We start from the raw sequence: 17,756 nt of genomic DNA, 5'->3' as shown, positions 1-17,756 counted from the left end.
CAATTTCAATACAAAGTTAGCCCTCTTGTAAAAGAGGGTATTAACATCAGTTGTCAAGAATAGTAATGATGGCCTTTTAAATGATTACATGTTTTTGTTGTGTTGACTTACTGGTTTTCTGATTTAGAAATATTTCACCCAGCCTGTGTTAGTGCAATTAAAGCGGTAGGTTATATGGGGAATCATTATTCAGTGTGGTCCATATTGAGACTTGGGCTATTTCACTGCCTAGAACTTTGTATTTTAGCAGAAGTAACAAAATACCTCCCAGTACATTCTACAGTATAAGCAGTACTGTTTGTGAAAGCAGTGAAAATATTTCTTCTATTGCCACTTATTATTGACTCAATACTTAGTTTCAAAAATCCAAATCTGATGAACAGCTAGAAAAGCAGCACAGGCAACATTACAATGTTCTCCTAAACAGATTTTTGGTCAAAGTAGCTATTTTAGGAACATTTTCATTGGCATATGCTTTTATATTCAGACTGAAATACCAGTTGTTTCTGGGAACAGAGTTAAAATTCCAGCCTTAAGAGGAAATTGTACTAAGAATTGAAACATCGTTTTCTGTTTTCATGTTTTGTTTTCCAGCTTTCAAATGCACATGGAAATACAGTTTCTATGTCAACAAGCACGTAAAGTACTATTGCATATGGATATAATCCACTTTCACAAGTTACTAAACAGTTTTCCAAGATCATCCATGTTCATAAAGGAAGTACTTTGTGTTTTACCTAATAGCCTTGGATTGGGAAAGTGGGATTTAAGCAAGTGAAGCACCTATGAAAGTCAAAACCAGAAATGGAAGAGCTTGCCCCCGAACCAGCAAAATGAAAACAATGTCAAAGAAATTGTTTTCAATTCAATGGGATTGTGTCTGTCACTTTTAAAATCGAATGGGAGTGTAAAGGTTGGTTTGGTCTCACATTTATTTCAAAGGCAAGAAAACAATTTACAGAAGTATGATAATAGCAAAAAAAAGGTCTGTCTTCCACATGCAAACCAATCCTTTTTAATACTTCCATTAAAACAATAAAAAATAAAATTAGAATGCTTTAAAGGAGTCTGCAGATCTGCTTTCCTCACATAACTGAAAATTCAACTGAGTGAGAATTCTGAAGTAAGAATTAAATCTAGCACTACACTGAACAAGTCGGATACACATCAGGAGTTACTCTAAAGTGACAACAGTGTGTGAGGCAGCAGTAATGTAGATCAAATAGCGATTTCACTATTTTGCATTAGATAATGTTCCAAAAATACAGAAAAAAATATTAAAAAAAGGCTTATTTTTTTAATTTACTGCAGTATTCTCCCAAATGAGAGTGTGAATGGAATTTCCAAGCACTCAAAAACCGCACGCCCTCAGTGACATGGTTTAGTGGTGGACCTGGCAGTCCTGAGGTAATGGTTGGACTTGATGGTCTTAAAGGTCTTTTCCAGCCTAGATGATTCTATGATTGTGCCATACATACTGTTGGCGCTTCCAGCGCCAGGAGGAGTACGGAGCCCTCCATCCTTCCCCAGGTGCCTGAGTCGCCTGCCCCACACACACCACAGGCTCTCGGAAACGCCCGGTGCCGAGCAAGCCCCCCACGCACTGACACGGCCGCCAGGAAGCGGCGCTGTCAATTGTCACCTGAGGTAAATCCCCTCCCGCCTCCCCTCGCGGGCCCTGAGGACGCCGACGCGCCTCAGCGGCACCACTTGGTGGCGCGCGAGTGCCGCCGCGCAGCTGCGGTCGGGCCGGGGAAGGGGCAGAGAGCGGCGGGAGCGGGCGCTCTCCCTCAGCGAGGCCGAGGGCCGGCGGGAGGTGTCCGCAGCCCAGGGGCAGCTCTGCGGCCTGGGCGCTTTGCTGGCGGCCCCCCGCGGCGCCGGATGAGGCCGGTGAGGGCAGCCCCGCTGTGCAGCGCCGTCTTCGTGGCTGCGGCGGGGCGCGGGGGTGTCCGTTCTGCTGAGGTCGAGGGCTTTCCGTGAGGACCCTGGAAACGAGCCTGTGTGTACTGGAGGAAAAGTCCACCCGTCCACCCCCTTCGCTGGTGTTCCTCACTTGAACGGGAGCTGTGCGGGGCGTTTCGGGGACGAACAGCAGCGCAACGTGCCTGGAGTTCCTGCATTCCGGGGGTGATAACGAATCCTCACCCCAGAGTCGCCTCCTGTGAGACCCCTGATTACACCCGACGGGACTGGGCTGGGATAGCCAACTGGCGTGTCTTGTGTCCCGCTGCAGGTCCAGCTGTGAAGGGCAGGGAGGGATGGGGTCGGTAGCCACTGATCACTTCAGGAGTACCTTGGGTGAATCTAGGAGCCTGGCTTAAAAAACAAATTGGCCTTGAGATATGAACAAACATGTTAGTCACTGCTTTTCAGTAGTTTTGTCTAAGCAGAGGTAAGAGAAAGAAAATAGACGGTCTGAAGTCTGGAAAAAGGGAGGCAATGAGGAAAGAGCATCATTAAGAAATGAAGCTGCTCAGACAACAGCCTGCTGCCATCCGGAATGTGTGCTTTTACACCCTCCCTTGCACCAAATCCAGTGCTCACTAGGTCACTCAACTCACTGACTTGGCTGAAAAACACTTTTTTGTTGAGTGAGTTTTCTGCCACCCTGGTGGGTTGAATCCACTCCAGGCAAAGCCCAGTGTGAGGAAAAAAAGGTGGGAGCACATGGCTAAGAGCTGAATTAAAAAGGTGATGGATTTGACTCATCTCATGGAAGCGTACCTTGAGGGTGCACCACTAACTGGGACTGTTGTAGTAGAAAGGGTGGGAGATACAAATGAAGAAAGAAAAGACCACATGTAACTGCTTATGGGCTGTACCTCTGTCTGAGGGAGAATAACAGATCTCTCAGGACTAGTTAAGAGAGTAGCAGAGATCTTTGTGGTGTTCGTTCTTGTTCTTAGATTAGAGCAGAATGAAAGTAATTCTCCTGGTGTGGCTCTATGTAAGCTGACCCTTAATGAAAAAGATTCAGCTCTCAGTGTTGTGTTCCTTGAATCTTAGGAAAAAAAAAAAATCAAAGAGAAATGGAAGCAGTAGAAATGATGCTCAGAAGAAAGGTGGAATAATCACAAGTAAAAACTGGAGGTAAAAAGCAATGAAGAAATAAAGGAAGGTGGAGAAAGTCTATAAAAATTTAAATGCCAAGAAGAGCTTGTTTCTGCAACAAAGGTGACCGTGATCTGGATTCCTTCCTCCTGAATTTAAGGGTGCAACCAGGGTACATAGGTATAGGCTTCCTGTAACTTCTGTGGACAGAAAAGCTCCTTCAAAGGGGAACAGATCTCCCACATGACATCCTTGTCTCTAAATTGGAGAGACATCAGTTTGATAGGTGGATCACTCAGTGGATAAAGAGCTGGCTGGATGGCCACACACAAAGAGTTGTGGTCAATGGCTCAATGTCTGCCTGGAGACCAGTAACGAGTGGTGTCCCTCAGGGATCGGTGCTGTTGGGACCGGTCTTGTTCAACATTTTTGTCGCTGACATGGACAGTGGGGTTGAGTGCGCCTTCAGCAAGTTTGCCGATAACACCAAGCTGTGTGGTTCGGTTGATACACTGGGGGGAAGGAATGCCATCCAGAGGGACCTTGACACACTTGTGAGGTGGGCTGATGCCAACCTCATGAAGTTTAACCATGACAAGTGCAAGGTCCTGCACCTGGGTCAGAGCAATCCCAGGCACAGCTACAGGTTGGGCAGAGAAGAGATTCAGAGCAGCCCTGTGCAGAAGGACTTGGGGGTGTTGGGCAGTGAGAAACTGGTGTTGGTTGATGAGAAAATGAACATGAGCCGGCTTCAGTGTGCACTCACAGCCCAGAAAGCCAACTGTATCCTGGGCTGCATCAAAAGGAGCATGACCAGCAGGTCGAAGGAGGTGATCCTGCCCCTCTACTCTGCTCTCATGAGACCTCACCTGGAGTATTGTGTGCAGTTCTGGTGTCCTCAACATAAAAGACATGGAACTGTTGGAACAAGTGCAGAGGAGGGCCACGAGGATATCAGGGAACTGGAGCACCTCCAGTATGAAGACAGGCTGAGAAAGTTGGGGCTGTTCAGCCTGGAGAAGAGAAGGCTGCGTGGAGACCTCATAGCAGCCTTCCAGTATCTGAAGGGGGCCTATAGGGATGCTGGGGAGGGACTCTTCATTAGGGGCTGTAGTGATAGGACAGTGGGTAACAGGTTCAAACTTAAACAGGGGAAGTTTAGATTGGATATAAGGAAGAAATTCTTTCCTGTTAGGGTGGTGAGGCACTGGAATGGGTTGCCCAGGGAAGTTGTGAATGCTCTGTCCCTGGCAGTGTTCAAGGCCAGTTTGGACAGAGCCTTGGGTGACATGGTTTAGTGTGAGGTGTCCCTGCCCATGGCAGGGAGGTTGGAACTAGATGATCTTAAGGTCCTTTCTAACCTTAGCTATTCTATGATTCCATGATTCTATAAGTTGCATAACAGCAGTTATCCATCTGCTGCAGGCTGGAGAATGCTGAGCTTTGCTCTTATGTGCGTATGTCGGTATACTGACCTCTGCCTGTTGCAAGACACATTTGACATGGAAATTATGGGTGACAGATATTGAATTGTATTATATGGGAGGCCAGCCCATGTGACCATCACTATCTCTTTTGTCTTAAAAAGGGTGACTTTAGTTTTGGCCTTTGGCAAGATGTCCTGCAACCTATTTTGAACTGAAACTGGAGGATGAGCAGAAAATCACGAAGCTGTAAGAGCTGCCCTGCTTATCTTGGCTGCCTTCTCCTGAATAGTTGTACTGAACAGCAGCCTGGTGCAGCAGAGAAGCTTGACCTGTATTTCTAAACAAACATGGGCTTCTCAGTGCATTTTTTCTTATCTGCATCTTCTTTTTTTTTTTTTTTACTTTATTCGTTTGAGGCAATGGCAGTCTTTATTTGTGCTGGCTCTAAGACCTTAATCGGTGTTTAACAGTAAAGCATAATAAAAATGATCTCAAACAGTAAAGCATAATAAAAATTATCTCAAACAGCATCATTATAGGCACTTCAGTTTAAAAAGTCAAGTTACTGCTTAGATTCTAGTCCATTTTCATTGTTATATGAACTTCTAAACATCATGAGAAGGTGAAAAAAAAGCACTAAGCGCAAGCTTCGTATTTTCATTATGTTTCACTTATACAGAAAAGGGCAGTATATGAAGAGTTGCAATGTAAAGAAATAACAATTACTGATTTGTTGCTTAAGCTGAACCAGTAAACTCACTGTAACACTTCAACAGTATTACTCATCAAGAGCAACATCCCAATTCATTTTAAGAGTCCAACTTCAGTGGTAGTAGTTTTGGACCCAGTAATTTTGGTTGTTCTGGTTACTTCAGATAGATGCTATTGTCCAGCTTGGCTATAAATGCATTTCAGTCAGCTAAGGTGACAAGTGCATGTTATTAAACAGCTAGGTGTCTAATAATAAAGCATATATTTCTTTCTGGGGAAAAAAAAAATAGCAGGAGAAGTCACTTTCCCTTTTCTTAAATTCAAAGAATATTGACCATGACGAGGACTCTAATAAGAAGCAGAACTTTTGATCAGAGGACTACAGTGTTGCATAACCCCCTTTAAACCTGGAAAGGCATGTGCACTGTTTGGAAGTCACACTAGAGTGACTGTGCATATGTAATTCTGGAGGGAATATCTGACATTTCTGAAGTGTATTCATGGTTGGGTTGTGGCAGCCAGAACTGCAGACCTGCTGTAATGCCAGGTCTCCCAAGTGCCTGCACTTTTCCTGGGTAGTGTGCGGCTACTTCGGCAATTTTTGACTTTCTCATTTGAAGCATCAGTAGCAACACAGAACAGAGCTGGCTGGAAATTTCTGACAAAAAAAATCTCCATTGGGAAAAAAAAACCCAAACCCAAACTGTAATTGACAGGTTGCTGAGCAGCACATTGGCTGTGATAGAAGCCAGGCAGGATCCCAGGCTGCCTGCTTCCCCTGCAGGCTTACTTGGCTTTCTCTGTCAGCAGTTTGCATGCTTTCTGGGCTTCTTGACAGCTCACTAGGGAAGCTATCATGCATCAGGGAGCCTGCGGACCTGAGTGGTGGAGCCAGGATCAAGGCCACATTTCCACTGTAATCCCGCTTTGGATAGATAGTCTTTTTCAGAAGTGTGGAAGAAAAATTCTGGTTCTTCAGGGCTCCAGTGAAGGGAAGAGCAGTCAGTTTCTATTCCAGAGCACCTCAAGTAATGCCAACAGCAGAAAGAGCAATCCATCCTTCTTCAGCCCCGACGCAGCAGCAGGGATAAGGTGCTCTAAGGAAAAAGAGGCATTCCATCTTTCCTTTTTGAGGTGCAGTGGCAGAGGGGACCTATCAACTTAATCGCTCCATCAGCTGCATGGGACTGTTGCTGCTTTTCCATTCCTGGCGCATAAGATTTTCCATAGGGATACAGTTAATGGACATTTAACCTAGGCCAGTGAGTGAGGGGAGGAAACACAGAAGGCCATTCATAGTTCCCAATTACTGTTCTTAGTCTGAGAAAGACACTAGTGCACCCTGGCTGCTAGCTCAGTAATGCTGAGGTTCTGTTTGAAACTCTCTAACTGCTAAGCATCTAGCTTTTAAGCAAGCAGTGAAATGTTCAACAACTGTTTGGCATGAATATTTTTAGGCTCTCTACCTGTCAGTAGCCATTCTTTGGTATAGCTCTGTATATTTCCTTTAGAACAAATGCAACATTATAGATTAGCCAGACAACACGTGGTGATTCCGCTTCTCTTCAGTGTAGGTTAGTAACCAGTCAACAGTATATTTAACTTAAGATCAGAACACCTTGTTCCATGTAGACTTCAGAACAGCTCAAACCCTGAAGTCTTTATCCAGGCCCTGATTAAACAAACTGCACAATCTAACATCATGGCTTGCTGAATCTAAGTCGCAAGTCTTGCTCAAGCAAACTATTCAGGGAAGTTAAAACTGGACTACAGCTTTTAACCTGTTGTTTCAGGTCAGAATCCTTACACCTGTGAATAAAACCTTTTTATGACTTTCTCTTTTCATATCTTTTAATTCTCTTCACTTTTTACAGTCACCTGTGATTTATTTTCCCAGCTAGAGGTATATGCAGGAGAAAGTAGAGCAAGGCAACTTTGTAAGACAAGGGGCAGAATTAAACTTGTCGCAGCTAAGTAATTTGCCATAAAATGGTGAAAACCATTAATCTTTCACGGGTTCCATTTTAGGCTGTGGGAAGAGAGATGAATTTTTTAATTTTTTAAATTTTTTTTTCAATGTGACTTCTGTACACAATACCAGAAGGTTGAACATGTATTTGCATCTTTGTAAGCAAGTCCAAGCTTCTGGCTACAGTCCAGCAGACATTTTTCTCTGTCCGTTAGGGCAATCTCCTACACAGTTTACCAGGGGAGGATGAAATTCCTCAAGCTGTTTCATAAACATTCATCACTGCAATCACGCTCCTAATAACAAGAACAGCAGACAAAATTTAAGACACTCTACACTGGGTGTAGACAGACACTACAGAATCAGGAGTGAACCAGGAGAACCAAAGACCAACTAAGCCACTGTGAAAAGATTGAACAAGACAATTTTCCATCACTAAGAGTGTTGAGGCTCAGTGGAAGTAGGAAAACCCTCATTCTGTCACTCCAGAGATAAGAAAAAGTAATACTTAAATGCAAAGGAAAGAGTCTGAGGAAGGATCCTTTTTGCACTCTTGAAAGTCTTGGTTCCTCCCTGTAGCAGTGCGCGACAGAGACAACCTACAAAGTACTTCAAAGCCACACAGTCTGTATTTACTTCCCTGGACAACCTTTTTAACAGTTCTAAGGAATCTCCCTTGCTAAAGTTCCTTCTTCTTGAATAAAGTCTCTAGAGATGACATCTGAAATCAGAGTCCTGTTGAGACCGTGGCTCCCAATGGGCAGCACATTTTTTAACTTGCCCTGCATTTCACCACGGGACTGAAAATGGGCAGCGCTGACAGCAGTGCCTCAGGCTTCTGGTTAGGGTGACTCTTGTTATCAGCTCACCTTCCTGTCTTCCTTTTCTGCTGCAACTTACTCCCTTCTCTGCCAGTCTCACTAATTAGTGCAGAGGGTTTGTTTGTGTGTAGCCCTAATAAATTGTAATCACCTTAGATATAGCACTTCCTCAGGCTCCAACCTTTTGCTCTCCAGCCATGTCCTGTGCCAAGTACTGGGTGGGAAGGTTGAGCAAGGATTTCCTATGTACTGCCATCAGCAGCAACAGGGGACTCAGATTTCCCTTCCTCATTTAGGCCTGTACTAAGGGCTACAACCATTAATGAATTATTTCCCTTATGAAAGCATTTCACAAAATTCAACAGGAATAAATCCAGAAAGGGATGAAAAGCCTGGAAAAAAATACTACAGACCTTCATTTTAAGGAAAAATTAAAGGAAAATTAAAGGATTTTAAAGCATTAAAGCATTTTAAAGGAAAATTAAAACTTCTAAAGGTCTGTGTTTTTGTGTCAAAACCTATGCAACTCCGTGGAAAGCACATTTTTCTAGAAAAATAATAATTTATAGGAGACTCCAGAAAGGTTTCTGAAACTGCTGACAGCAAGAAGCTGATGGGGTGGGATTTCATGGGCACACTGTGAGTGTATGAATGCTAGCCTCTCTACCACTCTCGGCTGCATCTGGTTTTCAAAAAAAGAGTAACATTTTCTGCAGTGTTGCTGGCAGGTTTCTGATGTGTGAATCTAGTGAACCTGGGAGCCCCACTGGGCTGTAACTTATGCAGAAGGCTGCACTGAGTCCTGGCAAGCCCGGGCTCCAGAATTTAATAGTTCAATAGAAGGAAACATGCTAATACCTCTACCTGAACTACTATTCCTTCAACACATTCCTCTGTGGTGTTTCTTGGCTTGCTGCTTGATCCCTCAGCTCTAGAATAGGAAAAAAAACACACCCCAAACCTAGTGCTTGAAGCTCCATTTCTCCCAATCCTCTGGGTAGCATATGTGGCAAAAATAACCCAGAATACTATAGCAAAGCAAAACCTGAGGAACAATTTTATTTTCCTATTTAGTTAGTACTCAAGAGTTTCAAATATGTGAAAATCAGAAGTGCATCTTTAAGCGTTTAGATTTTCAACTTTTAAGATATTGCAAAAATCAAGATGCTGAGTGGGTTGCCTTTTAAAGCAGTCTTAATTAAAAAAGGTTTTTTAGACTGATGCTACAAATAAAAATCCCATCAATTGCAGCAGTTCCAAAACAGAGACCTACGTCTTCTCCCTAGTGTGTCTCCATTTTTACGGCTGTTTAAAGCAATTACACACAACTAGTATGAAATTGTGGTCCTATGGAAACAGAGGAACTTAGCACAGGAAAAGATCTAACATACAGCTAGTGAAGTACTATGGAGGTTATCTAATTTGTGTTTTCATAGTTAACGTATGTACAAGATTACACTCTCTACTTCAGAAAGAGAGTTTTCTCTGACTCTTTGCTCTGTCACAAGAAGACAGCCTGGGTTAGTCATGCAAATGACACAGACATTGAAGGTTGTTTCCAACAGAAATAATGTTCAGGGTCAGTATTTCTTAGCTGGATGCTAGCTATATATTGAACAGCAAGTTTTAACAGGGTGGCAGTCACAGCACAGTGGTTGGTCTGCACAACATGCTGCTGTTGTACGTTCCGTATAAACATTAGTTCAGCAAGGAAAGACAGGAATTTGGAAGTAATTTTTCCCTATATATTTGTGGGCTCTTTCCATTTGTCTTGGCTGGACAAACAAAAGCAAGAATCCTATTACTATTCAGCTGATGATTGCCACTGCTAACTTCTACTATTCCACAACTTTATAACAAGATAGTTTTACATATATAAAATTCCAGCTCTCTGTTGTTCTTGTCCATAAAGCTGATATTCCTTCCAAATATCCAAAGTGACTGAATGACTGTAATATGTCATAAAGTTTGAGTCACAATTCTCTATATTTCATGGTGCCATTTGATGTAGCAGAGTCCTTAGACTCCTGTTGGAGTGAAAGAAGTCCCTTCACTGTGTTTAGTAAGCCTTGGATCAGCCTCTGGCTTGCTCAGTGCACTATTACAGGAGGTCAGTGACTCTCCTAGACTTCACCCTCTCTTCCTTTTGGACAGCTAATTAATTTATAAGGCCTTGGAATCTCAACAATTATCTTAGAAGAGATTTTGCAGATTTTTTTGTTTGTTTGTTTTAAAGGCTGGCATTGGAGTATGGGTTGTTCACAGACTGAGAATACCCTCATGTTCATAGGCCTCTTGAGAAAATGGAATCACAAGCCTTCAATAAAATCTAATCATCATTTTAAATTACTCCCAGATATAAGAGTTTAACTAAACACAGAAAATACCGTGGTGTTACTCCCCACAGGGTCTTATCACAGTCAACTTGGCTTCTACACTACAAAAACATCCTCAGCTCTTCAAATATGCCAATAAACTCCCCCTGAGAGGCAGGCTTCAGCAAATAAAGCCCTCCACTCATGCTACATCACCAGTGTTTGCTTGTTAGACTTTGGACAAAAGAGTCAAAAATCTCTCCACTGAACCAACAAGCTGCTAGAGGAGCTTAAAAGCATGGGAAAGTAGAGCAGTTGAAACCATAAAGATAGGATTTGGGACAAGGTGATGTCACAGCCTAGCATCCAGCATTTTTTAGTACGCAAACAGGAAAGCATTCAAACTCCAGAATGCTTCTAGCAGCCAAGCAGTTCTGCTGTAACATGGATGTCACTGGGGAGCTTTTAATAGACTTGCTATACTGAGCCAGCCTGAGGTCTTTAGAGAGTTACGGGAGAAGTGGAATATGCACATCTGGGAACTAAACCAAACCAATACTGATGCTTTCATCGTACAAGGCTTTCACTTGCTATCACATATAAAGGAGGTTGTATATTGTTTTAATTCTTTTTAAAAGTTCACACAGATTCTCCAGACAATTGTATTGTACATGGAGATACACAGAATAAAAAGCTTCGTTGATGGGTATCAGATGATAGCATCAATAACCAGAATAAAAGAAATTGGTCCCTAAGGTAATATATTATTTTTCTTTGAATAAGTGTAAGCTAAAGAAAGTAGTATGTTACTAGCCCCTCCTTCTGAGGTGATCAGAAGGCGATTTAATACATCCACAGTGTAATGATGTTCAGATGGGATACTGGGAAACAGAACTGGTCAGGAATGAGCGTTTAGTTCAAAGAAAGGAAACACAAAAATGACAGCAGAAACATAGAGAACATTTTACAAACTCTATTTGCTTTCTGTTAAAAGAAGTATCTTGAGAAAAAAATAAGGACAGCAGCTATTAAATGTCTAACAAAGATGTAATAGCAAATGCATACCTGCTACTATGAGATGCTGAGAAAAATCAATTTATGTCAGTAGCAACAAATGAGTTAACATTTTTGGGGAAGGAGAGCTCTCAGGCTCTCTTGAGACTCAAAGAGCTTCTGAGTAGAGATATGCTGTGCCCAGCATTCTCTCCCCTCAACTCACACCCTATGCTGGCCATGACACAAGTGACATTCTGCCACTATTCCTTATTAATAAATCATCCAAAAAATCACTTAAAAATTACAGCAATTTCACCTTTGGCTTTGAACTGCAGATGTGTTTGCTACTTATCTCCAGAGTAGATGATTTGAGTGTGATATGCACAGTGAGAATGATATGCACAGTGAGCATACGGCTTATGGCATTTGGCTTTCAAATGTGAATCCCTTTACACGTGGTCTTTGAAGCTCCTCACCAACCTATGTCTTCTATAACTCTATGAACATTTCTAATTATAAATAGAGTTTGAGGTATGTCTGTACAACCTATCAACAGTCATTAGACTTACAAAGCTGTTGAATTATCAAAGACCTCACGATTTGTGCTTTTAGTATCGCTCGTACTGTGTGTCCCTGGACTTCATAAATCTGTTTGAACCCAAAACGAAGCACTGCTTTGTGACATTGTTATGTCATCTGCTGTCTACTTCAGCCTAAGAGTGACTTACTTACTACTTTGGAGTGGCCCATGGCCCAGGCAGTCAGAACTCACTTGGAAACCCAGGCTGTCTTGGTCAGTTCCAGCCACCTGGCAAACCTGGGCTCCTCATAGATCAGGAAAAATGCTCAGTCAGCAAAATTCAGTGGTAACTTACTTAGGTGGAAGCAGGTTTAGACAAGCATTTAACAAACTTGACACTCTGCAAGGGGGCTGCTGTTGGCAGAAAGAAATCCAACAAATTCAGAACAAAAAGCTAATGCATGGATTCTTCTGATGCCAGCTTTTACAAACCAGAGCCAAAGAGCCCCGCAGTGATGAGAAAAACTGGATCAGGAAACTACCTGTAGAGTTGGGTATTCTGGGGGCTAGCTAAAGTCTGAATGTACTCCACGCTGCCACTTAAGTCCTCAGAGAGCTCATGCACACCAGAGTGCAGTGGCAGAACTGAATAAAGCTGCCCCTAAATGTTGTGGTGGGTACTGCTGCCTGGGCTTGTGACAATGCCTGCCTTGCAGAAGCCACAGACTCGTAACCGCTGTTTTCCCACGAACAGCACATTTTCTTTTTCACTCATGCAGAAAAATTTCAGTTCCCTACCGCACTTTTAGCAACCATGAGAGGATCAGTCCCAAAGGGGCTGAGGCCTCCACCGGCCACTTCAGCTACCTGAATTCAGCCCTCAAATCCCCAAGCGGCTTTTCCAGTGCACCTGCCTGGGGAGGCATTAGAGTTGTCTGCCTGCCTAAGTGACTGCCTCTCAGTGTGTTGTAACTACTGAGGTGTGGATATGTCCACTCCGTTACATGTTTAAGCCCTTCTTAAACAAGCTATTAGCAGATCTACATAACCTGCAGGTCTGCTTCTCCAAGCATTTTCTGTCCCTGCTGTCGTAGGGTCTGACACACGGTGTTTTCAGCAAAGGGGTTTCTTCCTGATTCACCTAACCAGTGCAACCTCTGGAAGAGAGTCTGCCCCTACCACCCCCCCACCCAGAAAAAAGAAAGGGACCTTCAGACATGTAGAATAACCAGCACCCTTCTCATAAGGGGAAAAAGAAAGACAATACCATGTTCTCATGAAAAGGAACAGGCTTGCTTTTGGTACCTGTGCTGAGGAAAAGGCACATGGTGATGAATATTGAGATGTAAATGCATCCGTCCAGCATGGAGTTAGGTCCCCAGCTGCCCCAGAGCCTTGCCCTGGCCCTCAGCAGTTTCCACTAGTTTCAAAATCAGCTTTTCAACTTCCAGGAGACTGCCAGGACTACTTACAAAGTGTCTGACAAGGTACCAGTTGGGAGCAGTGGATCCACTCCATGCTATTAGTTGTTAGTACAGGACATGAGAGGAAACATGGGCAGGGAGAGCTGGGGGAACACAGAGAACGCCTCCCAGCCTGAGTTAGAAATGTGAAATGCATGCTTTGCAAGAGAAAGGTTTCCTTCCTGCATTGTTGCAATAAGGACTTCCTTAGCAAAAGATTGCATTTAATACAAGTATGTTGTGGCTGTGGTGCATACACCATAATGAGTAAATGCAGCCTCTTGTGTGTACATGTGTGTGAGAGTTCTCTAAGTGCATAGTGACCGAGCCTCAATAAAGGTCCATTGCAATTCCTTCACCCCAGGTGAAGTTACAACAGATGATGTTAATAGAGAATTTCCTCACACTGGTTTTCCCAGGCAGCAATAGCCAGAGGTGCCATATCACAACTCTTCTGTCGTGAAAGAAAATGCTCCTTTTTTCGAGTCAACATCAAGACTTTCTTTCCTTCTCCTTTATCTTCTTCGGTAACAGGCTTATGCGAACAAGTTCTTGAGACGTTTGGATCCTGGAGGCTGGTTTATGCCTGTTGTGGGACCTCCTGAGAGGAGCTTCTCTTTAGCTTCTCATAAAAATCTTGTCAAGCTGAGAGGTATGTGGGAGAGTTTCCGGTCTCAGGTGAATTCCCCTCTCTCCTTTTCTGCACTTTGGGGTTATGGTATATTTCCTCAAAAGATGCTGTTTGCTTTGCTTTTTAAATGGTCTGCATCATCTATGACGTGTGCACCAAGCTCAGGACTAACATGCAGGTCCCATGCCCTCAGGTATTTTTTTGTGCAAATACTGATCCCGTTCACACTTGGAGACTATTTTTCATGCTCAAGACAGCCATATTCATGTTTCTGGAAAACTTGGCCTTTTCTCTTTTCCAAACTGTTGATAATAAGCATCAAAAGGTTTTAACCTACATTTACTGAGACACTATCCCACAAATGGTTTGTAGGCCAGTTTATGTACTGTCCATACAGTCTTAGGGCTTTCTAGATGGAAGCAACCCTGGCGTTGCCGGCGGGTTTTATATAACATGATTAGTTTGTGACGTTGGGTTAATCTTCAAAGAAACTGGACTGAAATAATGTGTTTCCATTACAGCGTCCACCTGGACTGACATCACAGTCTCACATAATAAACAAGAGCTGCGTCCACTAAAGCCTTTCAAGCTTTCTGTTTTAATGAAGTTTTCAGTTTATGTAGAGCTTTTGGTGAAAATCCACTTTGAAAAAATTACACTGTGAGTGCCTTTATGCTCATGGGTTTCCCCTTTTCTTGGTAGTATTTTGTTTTGTTCTGTTTTCTTTACTAATTTTGCCAAGACTAACTTATGCAGGCTTTGGTTTGCTTTACTCCCAGGTTTCTACTTCTAACGTTTGTTTTTTAAAGGTTTTAGAATTTGGATTTAAGAATAAATATCTCAGGTTTTCAAAGTCAGAATAATTTGCTTTAGCAAGCCGGTGTATTGCACCTGTATCAGCTTAGTGGCACAAAACTTCTTTGGGGAATTTTTCATTAGAGACATCAGAATGAGAGCCTAGCCAAGAGCTGAAAAGACTGATTAAACTTTAAATAGTTTTACTAATGACACCGAGGGAAAATGGGCTGCATAAAGGATTTGCTTGCTGTGCACTTGGCCAGTGTGAATGCTCTACAATTATTACCGAAATTCTTCATACTTGCGTTCAGCACTTTGTGTGTGCAAAAAACCTAAAGTATCAGAGGTTTTAGCAGGTAAGGCAGGGATTGAAACTATGGCCTGAAGGAAAATGTGCCCCTTTATTAAAACTGTAGAACTGGCTCGTATGTCTTAGAATCGTAATTACCAGCATTTTAAACCACAGCCAGATTTGGCAATATGTGCTGATACCCTTATGATGGACCGTGTGTGGTATTTTGTGTGACTGGCATGAGAGATCTGTCCTGCCCACCACACTTTGCGTTTCTGCTCATGACCTCAGCATGGTTTCATACAGGCAAAACTTGAGATTTGGCCTGTTGCTGCCATCTTAGCAAGGATGGGCCATTATACAATGATAGGTTCTTTTCTTTAAAACACAAATTAAGCTAAATCAGCTTAATTACACTGTATTTGCTCAGTCTGACTGGGCCCTTTGTCTGAGGGAATGATCTGTCATGTAGGAAGGGCTGTCTGCTCTGCACCTCTCATTTCTCCACACCTGCCGCTTTTCCAATAGCTTTTATTTGTATTGCAAACACAAACCAGTATAGAAAACAGAACACTCTGTGGTGAGGGAAAAAACTTAATTGTGCTGAAGCTGGTCAACACCTGAAGTCAACTTCTAACGCCAGTCACAGGCATGTCTGTTGACTGAAGCTGGGGCATTTGCAGGGAAGATGCAGATCTAGATAAGTGTGCTCACAGCCCTTCAGAGTTAGGCTCCTGGCAGAGAAGCAAAGCAATTCCTCTATCCTGAGCATGATAAAGTGAGCACACATGTGCCTCTCTGATGGAGGAATATAGGTCTTAGCTACAGACGGTCCACTGCTAATTAGGCCGGAAACCATAGATACCCTGGTCTCTGGTGGAGCAGTGTCTCGCTCCTTTCTTTATGCTACCATGTAGGAAGGTCATGCAGGTGGTGAGTATTAACCCTGTCTCTTTCCTCTAGACCTCTGTGGCACTATTTTCTGGCACAAGGACCCAAACAGACAAGGGGGGTGGGTTTGCTTCAGCCCATCCTTCTGCCATCCTTATGCTGAGTAGTACTGTCCAAAGCTATCCTTGCTGTACTGCTTGAGAAGTATCTAAATCATTTTGTCATGGTTGGTAGGAATTGGGTGATCAACTAAAGCCAATTTAGCCGGAGCTGAATGAGAAAGCAGTCCTGCCAGACCCACGACTGTTTTCAACATGAAGCTGAGCACCCATCTGGACTAGACACAACTGTGTACTCATTCAGGAGCCCTGAGAGGACTCAGGCACACAGTGGGAGCCAGCCACATCCCTACCAGCTACTATGCCAGCATGTAACCCCTCCAAACAGCCTGCTGAGACTCCACCTGCACTTCTTTGCTCTGATTCGAGAACCCATAATTTTCCTCACCAGCTTCCTCCTGGTTCAGCCATCTGGGATGTCTGGTGAAGGAAACCTCTTCAACTGCTTGGACCCTGTTAATGTCAGCTCTCCAGTCACCCCCAGAGCACTGCTCAGCATCACCTCCTGGCTTTTTGGGTACCTTCAGAAATGAGATAGTCAGAGGTGTGCTGCAGCATATTCCCCTTCTCCTTCACTGTGAATTTTACACAATCACAAAATAGCTGACTTTTGAAGGGGCCTCTTATAATCATCAAGTCCAACCCTCCCTTGCTCAAAGAAGGGTCAGTTAAAGTAGGTGGATCAGGACATTGCTCAGTACCAGCTTTTGGATATCACCAAGTGCGGAGACTCCACAACTCTCTGGGAAACCTGTGCCAGTGTTTGATCACCCTTATAGTAATTTTTTTTCTTATATTTAGATGGAATTTCTTGCATTTCAGTGTGTACCCATTGTCCTTTCAGTGGGTACCACCACATTCCTGGCTTAAGTCCACCATGATCCCTAGGGCCTGCTTTCCAGTTTGTCAGTGTCCAAATGTACTGGTACATGGGGTTATTTGTTCCCACAGACAGGACCTTGCATTTCCTTTTTTTGAACTTTGTATTGTTTCCTGCTGGCTCATTTCTCCATCCTGTCCAGGTCCCCCAGAGCGGCACCAAAACCATTTGGTATACCAGCCACTCCTCCTGGTATTGTACCATCTGCAAACTTGCTGATGGTACGGTCTGCCTCATTACCTAGACCATTAATGAAGAGCAATCAGGTGTTTCAGATGCTGAGCGTTTTTAATCTATTGGAAGCTCATTTTCTCATTTAACCATTTTGTTTATGAATACCCTGTTTGTATAATGTAAATCCAAATGATTCTCCATTATTCACCTTTATATTTTAGGTGTAGCATAAAGCCATGGGATTTTTAAGTGAATCATAATGCAATAAAACTTGTAGCGGACTATTTCCAAGAAAGTAGATTTGTTTTCAGGATGAACCACATGGAACAATATTTAGAAGAACACTATGACTTATTTTTGACTAAAGTTTCTCTACAGAAACATTCTGTTTTCTAAAGAGGGTTTTGTGGCTAAAACACAGAACAAACATACTAAAAAGGAACAAAGGATGCATTAAAGGGTACTCCCTAGCCTTGAAGTGAATCCTAGAAATGCTGCAAATAGGATGTTCCTGCACAAAGAAATACATACATACATATATATATAATGTATGTACATATAAATGAAAGAAGTGATATTTTTGCTTTCCATCCAACACAAGCATAGTCTAACTTTGGCAACTGCTGAGTATTGTACATGTTTTCATTCTAGTACAGCTTCATTTTATTGATGCAAATATGCATGCAGAAGACAAGAGG

At 43.0% G+C, this 17,756-nt stretch overlaps 1 long non-coding RNA gene across 1 annotated transcript; it reads left to right on the top strand.

The window, feature by feature from the left end:
• Positions 1–14,306: 14,306 nt before the first annotated feature.
• LOC133278373 (uncharacterized) lies at positions 14,307–17,343 on the top strand. Its single transcript, XR_009746540.1, has 2 exons — positions 14,307–14,564; positions 15,958–17,343. It is a non-coding gene; the product is annotated as an uncharacterized LOC133278373 (long non-coding RNA).
• Positions 17,344–17,756: the final 413 nt, after the last annotated feature.

This window comes from Pezoporus flaviventris, unplaced genomic scaffold, assembly GCF_033815535.1.
Source record: "Pezoporus flaviventris isolate CSIRO_AGI_PZ_B2104156 unplaced genomic scaffold, CSIRO_AGI_Pfla_v1 ptg000066l, whole genome shotgun sequence".
In the NCBI taxonomy this organism is placed as follows: domain Eukaryota; kingdom Metazoa; phylum Chordata; class Aves; order Psittaciformes; family Psittacidae; genus Pezoporus; species Pezoporus flaviventris.
This window is presented reverse-complemented; position numbering and strand designations above follow the sequence as displayed.